The sequence below is a fragment of the Accipiter gentilis genome, chromosome 4, assembly GCF_929443795.1.
Source record: "Accipiter gentilis chromosome 4, bAccGen1.1, whole genome shotgun sequence".
In the NCBI taxonomy this organism is placed as follows: domain Eukaryota; kingdom Metazoa; phylum Chordata; class Aves; order Accipitriformes; family Accipitridae; genus Astur; species Astur gentilis.
In genome coordinates, this window is record NC_064883.1 from 28349606 (window position 1) to 28364646 (window position 15041).

General features: G+C 40.1%; 1 protein-coding gene across 7 annotated transcripts in view; it reads left to right on the forward strand.

Moving 5' to 3' along the window:
- The window catches only part of KIAA1217 (KIAA1217 ortholog), a 372331-nt gene that overhangs the window by 112023 nt on the left and 245267 nt on the right, over nt 1-15041 (forward strand). For 2 of the 7 annotated variants that reach the window (XM_049799183.1, XM_049799186.1), the window contains exon 1: nt 14718-14825. The exons of 4 other annotated variants lie outside the window; for them this stretch is intronic. The gene's annotated coding sequence lies outside the window, so the exon portion shown is untranslated. Of the gene's footprint in view, nt 1-488; nt 598-14717; nt 14826-15041 lie in introns of those variants that run through there. One more of the 7 variants, XM_049799190.1, reaches the window with a different exon arrangement.

Consider the following 15041-nt stretch of genomic DNA (forward strand, 5'->3'; position numbering starts at 1 on the left):
CCAAAGTCCTTAGCTGCTCTTCATAGGACATTCCTATGTAGAGAAAGCATGTATGGTTTGTGGCACTCAGTGAGAACTTTAAAATCACGGTATAAAGCATTTAACGATTGTTTAAGGTTGACTTAGGGAATAGACTGACATTATATCGAAGTTGGTGAAACTACAGGCTATGGAGAAAACAGGAGTCCTATAGCCCTTAGCTGAGTAGTCCTTCAGCTTCCCTTGTGGTGGATCTAGTGCTCATGTGGATTCAGGGTAAATAAGTTAAACCAGCCAGGCTCGTGGGAAGGTGGTCACTAAGAGAGGGATCTAATGTTTTGTGGCTTGCTTTGAAGGTCAGATGCAAGGTCTGGGTCTGGCTTGGAGGAAGGAGAAAAGCAGATCTTGCTTTTCAGCAGTCAGCATTTACACTGTGAAGTATATGTAATGTAAAACTTCACGCTTACAGAAGCAACAACACCCTCACTTATATACTGATTTGTCTTTCAGATGTTACCCTCTGAGTGAGGGGACTATAACCGTCCTTCCAGCCCTGATGAACCTCAGATCTTGCATGCAGTTGTTCAGCCACGCCTAGTGGTGGTGGTTGGTTCCAAGGTAGGGAATTTGACAATATATGTAATTCTTGAAGTTTAATGTGATAAATAAGTAAATGAGCTCCATTTGCTCTTAATTATTTTTATTCTTTTTTGGTAAAGTTTTAATGGTAATCATATCTTGCCACATTTTTATTAATGTCAGTTATATACCTATATAGATATTTATGCTTTGAAACCTTCTTATACTGCATAGTTCAACAAGGCATTTGTAAAACTTGCACAGTCTAACCACTGAACATACAAAGGTTCAAAGCACTTGTGCTACCATGCTTCTGGCAAAATAAGAATAGCTCTTGAATAAATTTTATAGAGAACTACTGTTTTAAAGAGAGATTCTTGTGGTTCTGTGGAAAAATATTCCACATAGTACAAAAACTGTAGCTAATTTAATATGTTTGAGTTCCACTTTAAACAAAATATTAACCTTTTAAAAAATCTACGTATTTTATGAGTTCTAGAGGATAGATGTTTCCTTCTCAATAGCAATTTTTTTCTCATACTCGTGCATAGAACAGGGAAGTTGGAAGAGTCCAGATCACATCATTAGCTTAAAAACCTAGCTCATCTACCAATAATGCCAAAGCCACAAACACTCAAGACTGTTTGTCATCTGGTATCCTGATCTAGGATAACTTATGTAATGGGAGTCTTTCCTCTAATAGTAAAGGTCTAATTTTTAAATCTTTTTGAAATTACTTTAATACACAATACATTTAAATGAGTCCATAAGTAATGGAAAATCTGATTTCAGAAAAGTAAAAATACTGTCATGTAAAATTAGTTTAAGTACAGCCTTATTTTATATATGGTTTATAAAATTTTTGTGTTTTTTTAAACCATGATTCACTCAGTTGGAGTATGCATAAGACTCTCATTTAACACAGACAGGATTTATATCAGGTGCAGGACCAAAGAAGGAAAAAAATAATCTCAAATTAATATAGCTAAAATGGATACCAAATAGTTTGTTCTCTTAATAAGAGGATTTATGCTTTTTTCTTAGTGCTTAAAATGCACTTCCTTTTTGCCTGTTGACGTGTTTAAGATTACTCTCTAGCCTTGAGATGTCTCTGAAAATACATAACACTGTGTAAAGAGCTGGTTCTGGGCAGTGCTCATTCATTCATCCTCTCTCTCCACGTCTCCTACAGCTTTCGTGCTTATTATTGTGATAGCTCCACTAAAGACTGATTTCTTGTGTCACCTTTAGTTTAAATGAAAAAGTTTCATAATCGCAACCGAGTCAAATGTCCAAATGAAAAAGTGGTTTGTCCGTATGCTTCTGCTTGCCCATTTCAGAAGTTTTGGTTCAGGTGGAATTTTTGTCCTACCAGAATCAATAGTAAAAATGTGCACATGCTTTTGGAGAAAAGAAAAAAATCTTTGCCCGGCCTGATTTTTCATTGCTTCCTCCATTTTTCTTACCTATCTGTCATTACCATACGAGACGGGGTTTTGCCCATGTTGTTGAGGTCAGTAGCCGGTACAAAGGCAGGTAGGTATTTATGCCCGACGAACCCAAGTGTCTTCTGTGGCAGAACGGCTGAATTTGGGGATGAGGGCATGGCTGTGAACACCGCTTATCTTGACATTAGGTATATTTTCTACACTCTCTCCCACGGTGTTTTTGTGTTCAAGCTGGGCCATGGTCTGGGTGGGCAGAACACCGGTGGGTGGTGGCTAGTGCTGTGCTCTGCCTGGAGGCCGGTGGCAGGCTGGTCCTGCTGGGGCCCGCGTGGGACCTGTTGCATTCAACTTGTCCATCAGGTACCTAGACGAAGTGACAGAGAGCACCCTCATTGAGTTTGGAAAGGAGACCCAGCTGGGGGGACCTTGGGGACGGGGCTGCCCTCCAGAGGGACCAGAACAGGCCAGAGAGATGGGCCCAGGAGGAACCTCATGAGATTCAGGAGCAGCGACAAGCACCGAGTCCTGCCTCAAGGAGCGATGAGCCTCTCGCAGAGCCCCAGGCCCTGGTGGCAGCAAGGGACAGCAGTGCCCTAGGCCCCATGGACAGGGGCACGGCCAGGAGGTCAAGAGGAGGAATCGACGCCCTCTACTTAGCACTTATTTAACCTCCTCTAGATGCTGGCCGGTTTGGGGCCCTCCAGCACAGGAAACAGCTGTAAACCAGAGGGCCACCGAGGCAGTGGGGGCTGGAGCAGTTGCCCTGGGCGGAGAGGCTGCAGGAGCGGGGCTGGCTCAGCCAAGAGCAGAGGCGACTTGGGGGGGAGCTTGCAGCAGCCTTCCAGGTCACAGTGAGGACGTGACTGCTGCTTGCAGCAATATGTGGTGAGCAGCCAAGAGACAACAGCCAGAAATTGAAACGAGGTGGGTTCAGAGTGGATATAAGGAAAACCTTTTTCACCCTGAGGAAGGTGAAGCAGCAGCACAGGTTGCCCGGGGAGCTTGTGCATGCTCCATCTGTGGAGGTTTTCAAGGGCTGAGCAACCCGGTCTGACCTCGCAGCTACCCCTGCTCTCAGCAGGAGGTTTTTCTACGTGAAAGATTTCCCGTAACTCTAGTCGTGGTGCTCTGCTCTTTGGCGGGGGTTCAACTTCATCTCTTATCCTCTGTGCCTTTACCACCCCAGGGTCTTGGAAGGTCTCCTGCACCACTGCCACCCGGGTCCCAAACCCTTTTGTGGCTGAGATGGTGAGAGGTTGGCTGCACATTTGCAGGACAAGCATTCCTGAATAATCTCTGTCACAGTTCCCTGTCCCTTTTTTAAGAACCCGAGTGGTGGTATGTGTTATCTTAAAAGTTACTTCACAGCTTAAAAGTGTACGTAGAGTCAATTTAAACGAAGAGGCATGGGGTATTTTCATATCATTGATTGATGTGTTACTGTGATGTAGCAATGGTGTAACTGGCTAAACACAAGTAACTTCCACAAAACAAAGAATGTATCTAGCATCTAGCGCTGCCAACCCTGGTAGCATCAAAGACTTGCTGTTGCTTTTTACTAAGCTTGAAGTTAATGAAAAGTTAATGAGTTGTAATTAAGGACTAAAGGAATGGAAGATTCTTTATCAAAGTTCCTGAATTCTGCTGGGTGAATAACAGTAATTGATAAATGCAAATGTATTGATTTATCCTTTATCCTAATTGTTATTCTGTGAATGGAATAGGCATTTCGCCCCTAAATTAATAAAAGATTGCTTTTGAGGGTTTAATTAGCTGTTCTGTGAATTCTTCATTTGTCTAAAATTAAACTTCTGTGACAATTATGCAACTTTATAAAAATTCCTTGTATGTAACAGAAACTACAGAGGCATACATTGACTTGGCAACTTACTATTAGCTTGCAAATGGAAAGACTTATGGCTGGAAAAGGCCAGCTGCACCTGTTGTTTTTGCTGAACAAATCACCCTGAAGTACACCATAGCTCCAGCCTGCCACTCTGTCATTTGTATTGCTAGGAAAGTTTTTTCTCATCAGTAGTGTCTATTTTTTAGAAATGAGTAAAACCACACAGTTCCTGAAGTCTAACTGGTATATTTATGATTTTAATAGGGTCTTATGGACCGTTGGTAAAATAACACACTTACTTCATGAATAATATTAGCTATAAAGAAAAGTGTCTTAAATAAGGTTTCAGGGTGTTTTGGGGTTTTTTTACCTCTCACAGAGCTAATCTGAGATTTGTGCTTTGCAGATTGCATGTGTCCATTAGCGCTATGGTGAAATTTGACCTTGTTGTCAAGCCTACTAGGCTTCTTCACCATCACAGCTCAAGTGTGGCTGGTGGGCGATATCATCCTGCAGACTGCAAGGCTTCCTTTTTGACAGGCTTTGTAGCATATTTAGCACAGTAAAACTTGATGCTCAGTTGAATAAATGGAAAGAACAACCAAAGGAGCAACTCTAACTGCAGAGTCTGGTGGCTGAGATAGAGATGGGACCAAGGTATAGTATGGTATAACAGCTACTGTAAGATAACTTAATATGCCATAGTGCACTTGGAAAGTATAGGATTAAATCCTGAATCTGGACCAGACTCTTGTTATGTGGTTATGTTCTGCTGAATTAAAATTACCTGTCCAATTACGTTTGTGTGTAGAACCCTAAATGGGTGGATTTAATCACTAGAATAAAATTAATGTTACTAAGAGATAAGTAATAAGACTGTGATCTTATTAGCTGCAGAACAGACCAACAGAGGTAGTCACTGCTAGTGGAAGAAGATGGCTGATTTGTTTTTGCTGTAGAAAATTGTGGGGATGCTTGGGATGAAAAGTTTAGGCAGAAAATGTTCTAAACCTTTGTTAATTAAAAAAAATTTTTCTTTTTTACTGTTGTTGTATAATATTGCTCTTCAAAAGTATTAAGATGTGTGCCATACTACTTGGCAAGTGACTGAGAATGGGATTATTTTATTCAGTTGAAGACATTGCTATATGTGAAAGATACATTAATTAAGGTCTTGTCTTTACACCTGGAAGGGTTTCTTGCTTGAAGCTGGCTTTGTGGTCACTGCCTCCATTTTTGCTATGGCTCTTAACATTGCAGGGTTGTTATATGTAAAGGAGGAGGCAGTAGTTTTCTTTAGGTTCATTTGTTATTGGGGAGCTATTTGAATTCCCAGCTGCAAAACTTAATATTGACATGGGAGTAAATGATTTATAGACTGGTCTTTAAAGGCCACCAGAGATGGAAAATGTCCATTTAATTTGAATGTTAAAGATGGAAGTTACTCAGGTCCTATTCTTCCCTCTCAAAGGAGTCTTTATTGATGTGAGAAACCTGATTTTCTTGACCCAAGTTATTCCAGACTTCCCCTTATACAGACCTTTTCACCGAAAGGTGTTTTAAGGACTGCTAAAATGAGGAACATCATGAAGGGTTGCTCTCAGAATTTATAGCATTAATTTTTAATAGCTTCTGAATTATTCTGTTTCTTTTATGCTTCATATAATAACATAGTAGATTTGGTGATTGTATGTCAGTGCAGGGAATTCAGGTCAAGACTTGCTGAAGCCTCCCTGGTAACAGACTGGTGCTCGTTAATAACACAGGAGGGCTTACTGGAGGGGAGTTATTGTCCTCCTTCCTGTTCTTCTTTTCACCTATTTCCTTTCTGTCTCTCTTGATTTGTATGTGTTTTTAAGTACACATGTCTGTCTGGTTATAGCATCATTTTTATTTTAACACTTTAAGATCAGTCAAGAACATATTGAAGTTAAATTTTTATTTTATTTGATTAACACATCAGAACAAATGAAACAACTTTGAACTAAGACCATATTTTAAACTGGTTTAGTCATTACAGCCAAACAATATAGCATCAAGAACAGCCAGATCACAGAACACTGGTAGAGTGTAGTAAATAATGTGCTCTTTGGGAAATAGAGTATGCATTCAAAACATCGTTTTACCAATTTCCTTCATGGTTCTAGGCAGAAATGCTAGTCATGCAGTGTCCTCTTTATTTCAACGCGTGTTAACCTGTCTCCACAAATGGCTGTTGAGCTTTTTTTTGAAGGAGATTTTATGTTTATATATTGCATTTGGCATGGTCACCAGTTTAATTTTCCATGCAGAAAACAGTTTGGGGTTGTTAATAACGTACTTCATAGGCCCTTATGTTTTAATGGTGGGGTTATTGGTTCTTTTCAAGGTTTTTCTTGGCTGGAAAGATGACTATTTCAGCTTTCTTTGCTTCATTGCCGTCTACTATTGTCTGTTGTTTGATCACTGTATTGGATTTTCCCTTTATGTTCCTGACGAGCAATACCTAATGATAGAGGCTGGAGGAGCCGGGAGGGTAACCTGGACAGCACCCCAAATATGTGCCAGAAATAAAGAAAAGAGCAGTTGCTGCGTTTCTAAAGGATGCTCTGTGCTGCAGCCTTTTCAGACTTAAGTGCTAGTAATTGGGACCATTTGTTGTCATTTATGTAAATAAGGTAATGAATCATCAAATATGCAAAGTAGGATATTAAGTCATCTGCATAAAATCTCCAGATTTCAGAACATTTAGTGTCTACAAGTATGGGTAGATTGAAACCAAGAAATATCTTTCCAGATGGCTTGAGCACGTGAGGATCAACTGCCCGTGCTTTTTAGGGGAGTAGCAGTAAACTCAGATTACCTGAACTATCATATATAGCTATATAAACACAAATAAATTGAGGTGCAGATTTCTTTATTGTTGTTTTAACAAGCATGTTCCTCTCTCCAGAGTTGCTCAGACAGCAAGGTATTGAGCAGCTGACTGTTTGTAGACAATTTACTCAAACCTATGCAGTCAGCATTATGGGGCACTTGTTATGGTGCTGTAAGGACAGTGAGTGACAGAAGGGATTGAATTCAACACCAGTCACTTGCAATTTTTCACACCGAAGTGAACCTCATGCATCATATGTGTTAAGTAACACTGTGCAAAAAGTAAAGCTTGCTGTAGTGTGATAATGCAAATATTAAATGGGACTTACGGGAAAGAAACATTTTTTCTTTCCTGTGGCAGTCAAAAAACACATGCAAAAATACAACTCCCACTTTTTCTCCCTTTGTCTCCCCCCAAACACTGAAAAAGCACAAAAATCACAGAAAACTGATCAGATTAGTTTCTTGAAATATTCATTAATGGGTCTCTGAAAAAAATTGCATCTCACAAATAGACAAATACATTTTTGTTCTGCTGTTGGCTAAGTCATCACTCCCAGAGCTGCTCCCAAGAAAAGAACACTGGATTGGTATAATACTCTATTTCTGTGCCTGCTTGCAGTTTAGATAGTTACTCTGGCTAATTGTTTTTGCTAAAAAAAAAAAAAAAAAAAAAAAAAAAACCCCCCCAAATTAATTCTGGTCTCAGTTGTTATTGTAATACCTGATTATACAGAGCTCTGTATCTGCTTATTTACCTTCCAATTTCCATAGACTTGTGGAGACTTTCTTTACATCCAAGATCCATGGTGGAAAAAGACCGTGATAGTCCAGCCGAGAGTGCCAGATCTATGGCTGCTGCAGGCAGCTATTCATTCTCACCTCCGTCTTCAGAAGGCAACCATTATCTTCCCATTGTTCTCTTTTCTTTTAGTTTGGGTCCTCCTTATGAAAGCATCCATTGCAGCATCTGTTCCAGGGTGTTGTTGATGGGACTTCACTGCACGAGGAATAGTTAAAATTCTTCACGTAGGATATGAGTGGGTTACCTTCACACCTGAAGTTTGTCGTCCTTGCAGTCGCTTCTTTTAGTTTTTCTTTTTTTTTTTTTTTGACCATGTGGGTTATATAGAACTTCAGGATAAAAGAGGAGTATTGAAACAATGGAAATGGTTTATCTGTGCATTGGCCATATGGGCAGGATTCTGTCAGTCAAATATGTCAGTCAGTTTGTCTCCTGGCATATCCGGTCTGTTCCTGCTTCCTACCTGTTTCCTCTTCTCTTCATTCCAAGATTTCATTCAAACCATCACGTGGGCTGATTTTCTGTAAGGCATATTTCATCTTCTGTAAAACTTTAAGCTTTCCATATTGTATTTTTGATGTGTTAGAGCTCTTTAAAAGGTTATTCTTTTATTAAGAGTTAGTAATTTGAAAATGATGATGCAAAAAGCTAGAGAAGGCTGCAGCTATGCTAAAACAAATTAGCAACTAACATTTGAAACTAACATTTTCTCCAGAGTAAAATGTCAGTTAGTGTTTCATGTTGCTCCTCTCCCTCCCCTATTTATAGTGGCATTAAAGACTAAGCCAGCCGTAGTTTCACTTGTATAATTTCAGAGGACATTTTGAAACTCAGATACTTTTCTCTTTTATTAAAAAACTACTAACACTTTAAATTCGACAAAAGATATTTTTGTGCATATCTTTAAAATGCTTTAAGAATCTAATGTGAAATAACTGCAGATGTGGAAGGCAGTATTCATATGTTATTTAAAAACAAAGTAATAATGGTAATGGTCTGCTGTGATTTACAGCTAAGGGGTATTCCTTTAAGAATGTATTGAGCCTAAGTTCTTATTTGATTTGATTAAAACATCAGAACAAGTGAAACAACTTTGAACCAAGATTGTATAAATTCTAGCTCTTTCAGTCATTACAGCCAACCAGTATAGCACCAAGAACAGCCACATCACAGAACACTGTTTGGTAGAGTTTAGTAATAATTTACATACGGAATAAATATTTGGATTTTGTATTCTTCTGTCAGTGGTTTATATACAGAAAAAGGTAACGTTCTGCAAAAAAAAGTATTTGGTATGAGTTGCATGGGCAGCAGTTCACAGCTGATTGCTCCTTCTGGAATTGTTTAGTGATTAACATCATCTCATCAGAATAATATACCCAAGCCTACCACCACCGTTGGCACCAATTGGAAATCTTAGCAACAGTCTTGGCAAACAGTTCAAATGTTACTGGCTGTGTTTGCATGCAAATACCCCACTGCTTTGTTCTTCTGCACCATCCATCCACCGGTAGATGCAGTTATGTGTGTGTAAGTGTGCTTAGGCTCATATAATCCTTCAGGTGGGGAAGGGAACCAAAAGTGGTCATCAAAAGGCACCCTGAGGACAGAACAACACCAGATGATGGGCAATTGTGATGTAATTATACTGGGTTAGAAAAACAGTAACCATGATATAGTTCAATATATGTAAACACTTTATTAGTAGGTCACAGACCTGTGTACTCAGGCAAATACAGGACTTCGAAGATTTTGAACCAAAGCCAAATGCAAGATGCAGAAGCGGTAGAATAATAAAGAAAATTAGTTTTGCCCTTACTGATGGTATTTCTGGTTTGGGGGCAGAATAAGGTGTTCAGATTCCACAGCTGTAAAGTCTTCTGTCTTTAAGAAAGGTTTTGCTTATGGTTTAATTTTCTAAAACTTGAAGAAAAGGAATTAAACTAGACTTGAAGGATTTTTTTTCTGATTTTGATTTTTTTTTTTTTTTAAAGTCTTGGAGCTGAGATTAAATTTTTATGGCTGAGTTGTAAATCTCTGGAACAGGGTTTCCTGATAGAAATGACAACTCTGCTTTAATTATAGCATCTTCTAGGCAGCTATTATATTACAGCAGGACCCTTAACAGTCTTTTCCTTTTAAGACCATATTAAAGAGTAACAGGACTTGCCATAATTACAGCTTGCTTTCTGTTGGGGGGTTCACCTGTCACTGAATGACTGACTAGGTTCCTTTTGCATGGTTTATTTTTCCAGGAAGAATGTTTTTAGATTTGTGTGAAATGTTTTAAAATGGGTCTCAATATATTGAACATGAAGCACCTTCTGATTATGTGACTATTTCAGAAATCATGTATAGGAGAAATAAAGCACTAGCACATAGTTCTAAGAAAGCTTTAACATCTGCAAAATTAACTTGTCACTAATTTTGCATGCTTCAGTTACTAGAAAATGTACCTCTCTGAAGCACTAAACTTTTTTTTTATCACATTACATACCTATCTGTGACTTGCATCTGAAATTGTTTTCATCACTGATCTTGTTCTTTTGGTGCCTATACATTTATTTCTCATTTCATGCTGAAAATGTTATGCCATCTGGTTACTTGCTCGATTTTGTAAAGAGAAGACTTCATTAATTTACGGTTTTAACTTCTGCACCTGCAACTTCCATTTAGTGGTGTAGCAGTTGTTGCTTCTCAATAGTTCAGAAACAGTCTGCTGGAATTGAAATATTTGTGTATACATGCCTTTCTCTCTTTAGATAGTTGCGGGCCAAAAAATGGGAGAGCATTTGGTGAGACTGAGAAAACACCACATCCTAAACTGTACAGCATCAGCTACCAGTTTTTCCTGGTTTGCATGCAAGGTATCCTCTCCCCTGCCCAGCTCTTTATGTGTGAATGTAAACTAGAACTTCATGGGTGCCCAAAAAAGGAAATTTCAAGCATTGCAAATGCTTTGTTTGGATTAATAACATCTCTAGTCATGTTTCTTTTATCCCAGGGGGCACAAACGTTACTTAAGTTAATAGCAGTATAATAACCTATTTAATATGCTATGGTAAAAATGCCTTCTGTTAGCTAACTTAACAAATTCTTGTTGTCATATTTCAGCAGTTATTTATTTTCTAGGCAGGAAGGAGGAGACTTGTATTTTGAAGGTAGTAGGACAATGTTTTAAACAGTGTATGGAAAATGCATGGTATTCTAAAAATATTACTTGTTTACATGTGTGATTATTCAAAAACATAGACTGCACTGTTGGCCCCTTAATATTAATTTCTGCTGTGTGAGGCAGTGACAGAGTTTATTCATTGACCCAAAGCACTCAAATTTCCCACAGCACTTCAGGAAAACCTGACAGACTGAACTACTTTTTGCTTAATGGTATGCTACATCAATATGATGTCTCTACCTAGCTGAAGTTGGCTATCTGAAATCTCAGGGAAAAGGGGTTGGGTTTCTTTTGGGCTTTTTGTTTGTTTGTTTGTTTGTTTGGGTTTTTTTTTGTTTGCTTTTTCGGTTGGGGATTTTTTGGGGGGTTGTGGGTTTTTTTAAGTAGTTCAAAAGAGTACCTTGGGGCTTCAGAAAAGCCCGAGAGCTGATGAAAGTCTTGCTGCCTGGAGAGCTTCATTAGGAACCTGTAGTGGAGGGGGCGGGATAGCAGGGAGGGACCTGCCCTGCAGCCGGGGGTGCCCAGGGCTTTGGGCGGGGGGGGATGCGGAGAGGACCTGTGCAGTCGGGATGTGGGTGATGGGGAGCTGGTAACAACCCTGGGCTGCATGCCCTCGTGCTGTTTCATCCCATGACTGAAGTGATTTACTGTGTCTACATCCAGCCTGAAACACGATCAGCTAAGCAACCTGGGCTTATTTTTGGGGGTGGTTTTTTTGTTTTGTTTTTTTTAAAGGTTTGATGCTTATGGCTGGAATCACCAGCGTCACATCTCAGGGCCTTTAAAACAAACAAGACCATTTTGGGGAACGCTGTGCCACAGACTGCAGGAGGCTAAAAGGGAGTAATGACCAGAAAGGAAACAAATCCTCCCAGAAACGGCAATCAGGCATGGGATAGTTTAATTGCTGGGACTTTGGAAAAAGAAACAGCTACTGTTGGACAGATTTAAAGATATTTAAGCTTCCAGATTATAAGTGGGCTCTGAATATATTTGATAATACAGAATCATAGAACAGTTGGGTTGGGAAGGCACTTCTGGAAATTACCTAGTCCAACCCCCAGCTCAGGCAGGCTCAGCTACAGCGGGCTGGTCAGGACCATGCCTGGTTGGGTGTTGATTATCTCCGAGGATGGAGACTTCATGACCTTTCTGTTCAACCTGTGCAAGTGTCTGACCACCTTTACTGTATAAAAAGCTTTTTCTTATCTTCTTCATGTTTCCTGTATTTCAGTTTGTGCCCATTGCCACTTGTCCTGTCGCTGGGCGCCACTGAGAAGAGCCTGGCTCCATCCCCTTTCATCCCCACATCAGATATTTATGCACATGGGTAAGATGCCCCTGAGTCTTCTCTCCTCCAGACTGAGCAGTCCCAGCTCTCTCAGCCTCTCCTCACATGACATAATGCCATTAGGCACCTGATTGCTTTTCAGGCACTGAGATATTACTGAAAATGGTCGTCTTTGACTGGAGTATTCTGGGAATTTCCCATGTTTGAGGAACATGTTTAACTCACCCCATTTCTGCATGGCTGTGTCTCTGCTGTGAGACAAAGAGCTTCTGCCTAGTCAAAAATGAATGTCGATCAGGATGTTGCTGCTGTCTCACAGTGCAGAAGTGTCACCTTGGTATCTGAATGGACAAGACTTCGGGCCCGCACTTTTCCTGTCAGAAGCAGATGGATAATGTCTGTCTTTTCCCATCTCTTGTTGCTATAGAGAGAGCCTTAGGAAAAACTTGAATTCATGATGTCCTTGCTTTGCCTAGAAATTATTTTCAGTTTATGGGTAATGTGACTGTCTGGTTAGCCTCCTGCTTCACAGATGAGGCTGCCTTTTTGAAGAGCACCCTGTGCTAAGGGTGCTCAATTTGGGTGAATGTGCAAAGTGCAGTAATCTCAGTAAGATTTCGCCTTAGCAGTACTGAGTCAAAAATCAAAACACTACTGTTTATGTTGTCAGTCAGAGCTGGATTTTATATCACAATTGTCCTGTGTTTGGGAGAATTAAAATATGCCTATGTAGTATCAGAGGCATTATTGTCACTGCTTAAAAACTCTTCTAAGCACAGGGTATTTGCATTTGGTAAAGAAATCATAGTGGAAGATCTTCAAAATAACTGTTTGCAAAACAGTCCGAGATCTTTAGAGGGAATGACAGTACTTCTTAGACTCAGCACAACTGAGCTCTCACATACTTACTGGCTTTCCCTTTTTTTCTTCCTTCTTCACTCGTTCCTCACTCCAGTTACATGATTAACTCTCCATTCATCTTCTTGTTTCAGTCCTGTTTCTGTTCTCCATCTTCTTCTGCATGACCTGCTATGCCTGAATACTGCTTATCTCCCAGAGTTATTCTCCTGTCTGTCAAGTCCCTCCTTGAGAGTTGAAGTCTTCCCACTCACTTAGAGCTCCTACTATGTTGATAAAATAATATGCAGAATATTATCAATTCTCATGGCAAAGCTTGCTGTATTGCACTTAGTCTGTCCCGTTCTTGATGGGGCAACAAAGCAATAGGCAATATGCTTTATAGAGGAAGCATAAACAATTACCTCTTTAACATGGGACTCTTGAAAAAAAATGTGGAAATAGCATGGAAAAATATTTTACTGCATTGCACAATTGCCATCAGAGAAAATGAGGAATGCCTGTAATAATTTAGTCATGTTTTCCCATCTTATTGCTTGTTAAGCATTTCTCCTAAATAACTATTAGTACTTTAGCTCTGCTAGCATTGATTTGCTTATGTTTGTTCTAGCTTTGAAAGAAAATGGTCCCTCATACTCTGTTATCGATATGGCGTACTGGTTGCCTGGGATATTGAGGAATACATTTTAAAATTCAGTGTGAAGATTTTACTGTAACTGTAGCTGTGATGTTTTCTCTGGTTTACACTGTGTTTTTTTTCTTTAGAAGTTGTTTGCAAAATTACGGTGAGTGGAATTTTCTTTTCATGTGACCAAATACTCTGCCTCTTGGCAGCATTCACAAACACAGGGCTGGCAGAGAGAGTTAGGCAGGCTTTGCCTAGGCATTTTCAAAGAAAAGCACCCAGGAACTGAGTTTTGAAATAATGTAGCCTGAGGTCAGGAATTTTTTTATATGGAAACTCAGTAGAGAACATGGTTGTCTGTAGTGTGCAAGAAGGTGGGGTTTTTTTAGGTGTATATGTACCAATGAAAGAGGAAAGTATAATGGGCAATATTCTGTGCAGTGTTATTTCCGAAGCAATGCCAGTTAATAATAAGGGATTCGGGCCATTTTTCAAAAAGAGATGATATTCACTGTCAATCCTTCATTTATTTTGGTGAGTTAGAAAATACAGTGGCAGGAGAATACGCATCATTTAATCCAATTTAAGCTCGCAGCATGCTTAACTCAAACGGATTCTTGACATGAGGCATTTACCGTATAGCACTGAAGCAGCGTGGTTTTGGCGCACAGTGAAGAAATTTGCTAAAACAAGAAAGCGTTTGTTTGAGAGAGGGTTGGGAGAGGAATGCGGGAAGGTCCCGCATGCAGAGGTAACCCCGTGCGTGGGTGGTTTTTCACATCGTACCTGCGTAGGTGGGGCATTCCCCTCCTGCTCCCGTGCTGCCCGGTGCTTTGTTGGTGCACGCCGGGAGCTTGAAACAGTCCCTGGAAGAGCATCTGCTCCCCAAAGCACGGTTGGGACTCAGCACCGGAGCAGAGTCATCTGTTTTACCCCAGCACACATTTACATTCCACAGGTCTGGGAAACTGTCTGCGTGACCACCCAACGCCTGGTGTTTAAAACTGATCGGACTGGCAGCACAGCACTTCGCATCCAGCTGCGCTGCACACACAAACTCCCCAGCCTCTGTGCTGGAAAGTGAGCTGGGAAGGATTTTTTTAGAAATTGCTTTCAGAGCAGGTACATTCCTGCACAGGCAGAATGTCCAAACCCTCTCGCTTGGCTCGACCTTTGTCAGCTAATACAGCTCCTAAATCGCCTTTGTCTAGGAAAGAAGATTTTAACAGCCGATCACGAAAAATTAGGCTAGGTGAAAAGATTTTCAGAGCTGGCAGCGAAGGAAACCTGGTTAAACAGCATCAGCAAGAGCAGGTGGAAATCACAGACGGGCTTGTGCCACGGAGGTCTCCTTTCCTGAAAGGTAACCGGTTATTTCATGCTGCAAAAGAAATAATCAAATGCATTTGTAATTGCATTTTTAATAAACCCCAAACATCAATTATTGTAGAATAGGGGGTGTGTATGTATGTGTGTATATATGTGTGTGTGTGTGTGTGTGTATTGTTTCTGAATGACAGATTCTGGTACATAAAGATTTGTTTTGAAAATAAAAGGACTCAAAACATTTTTGTTGCTC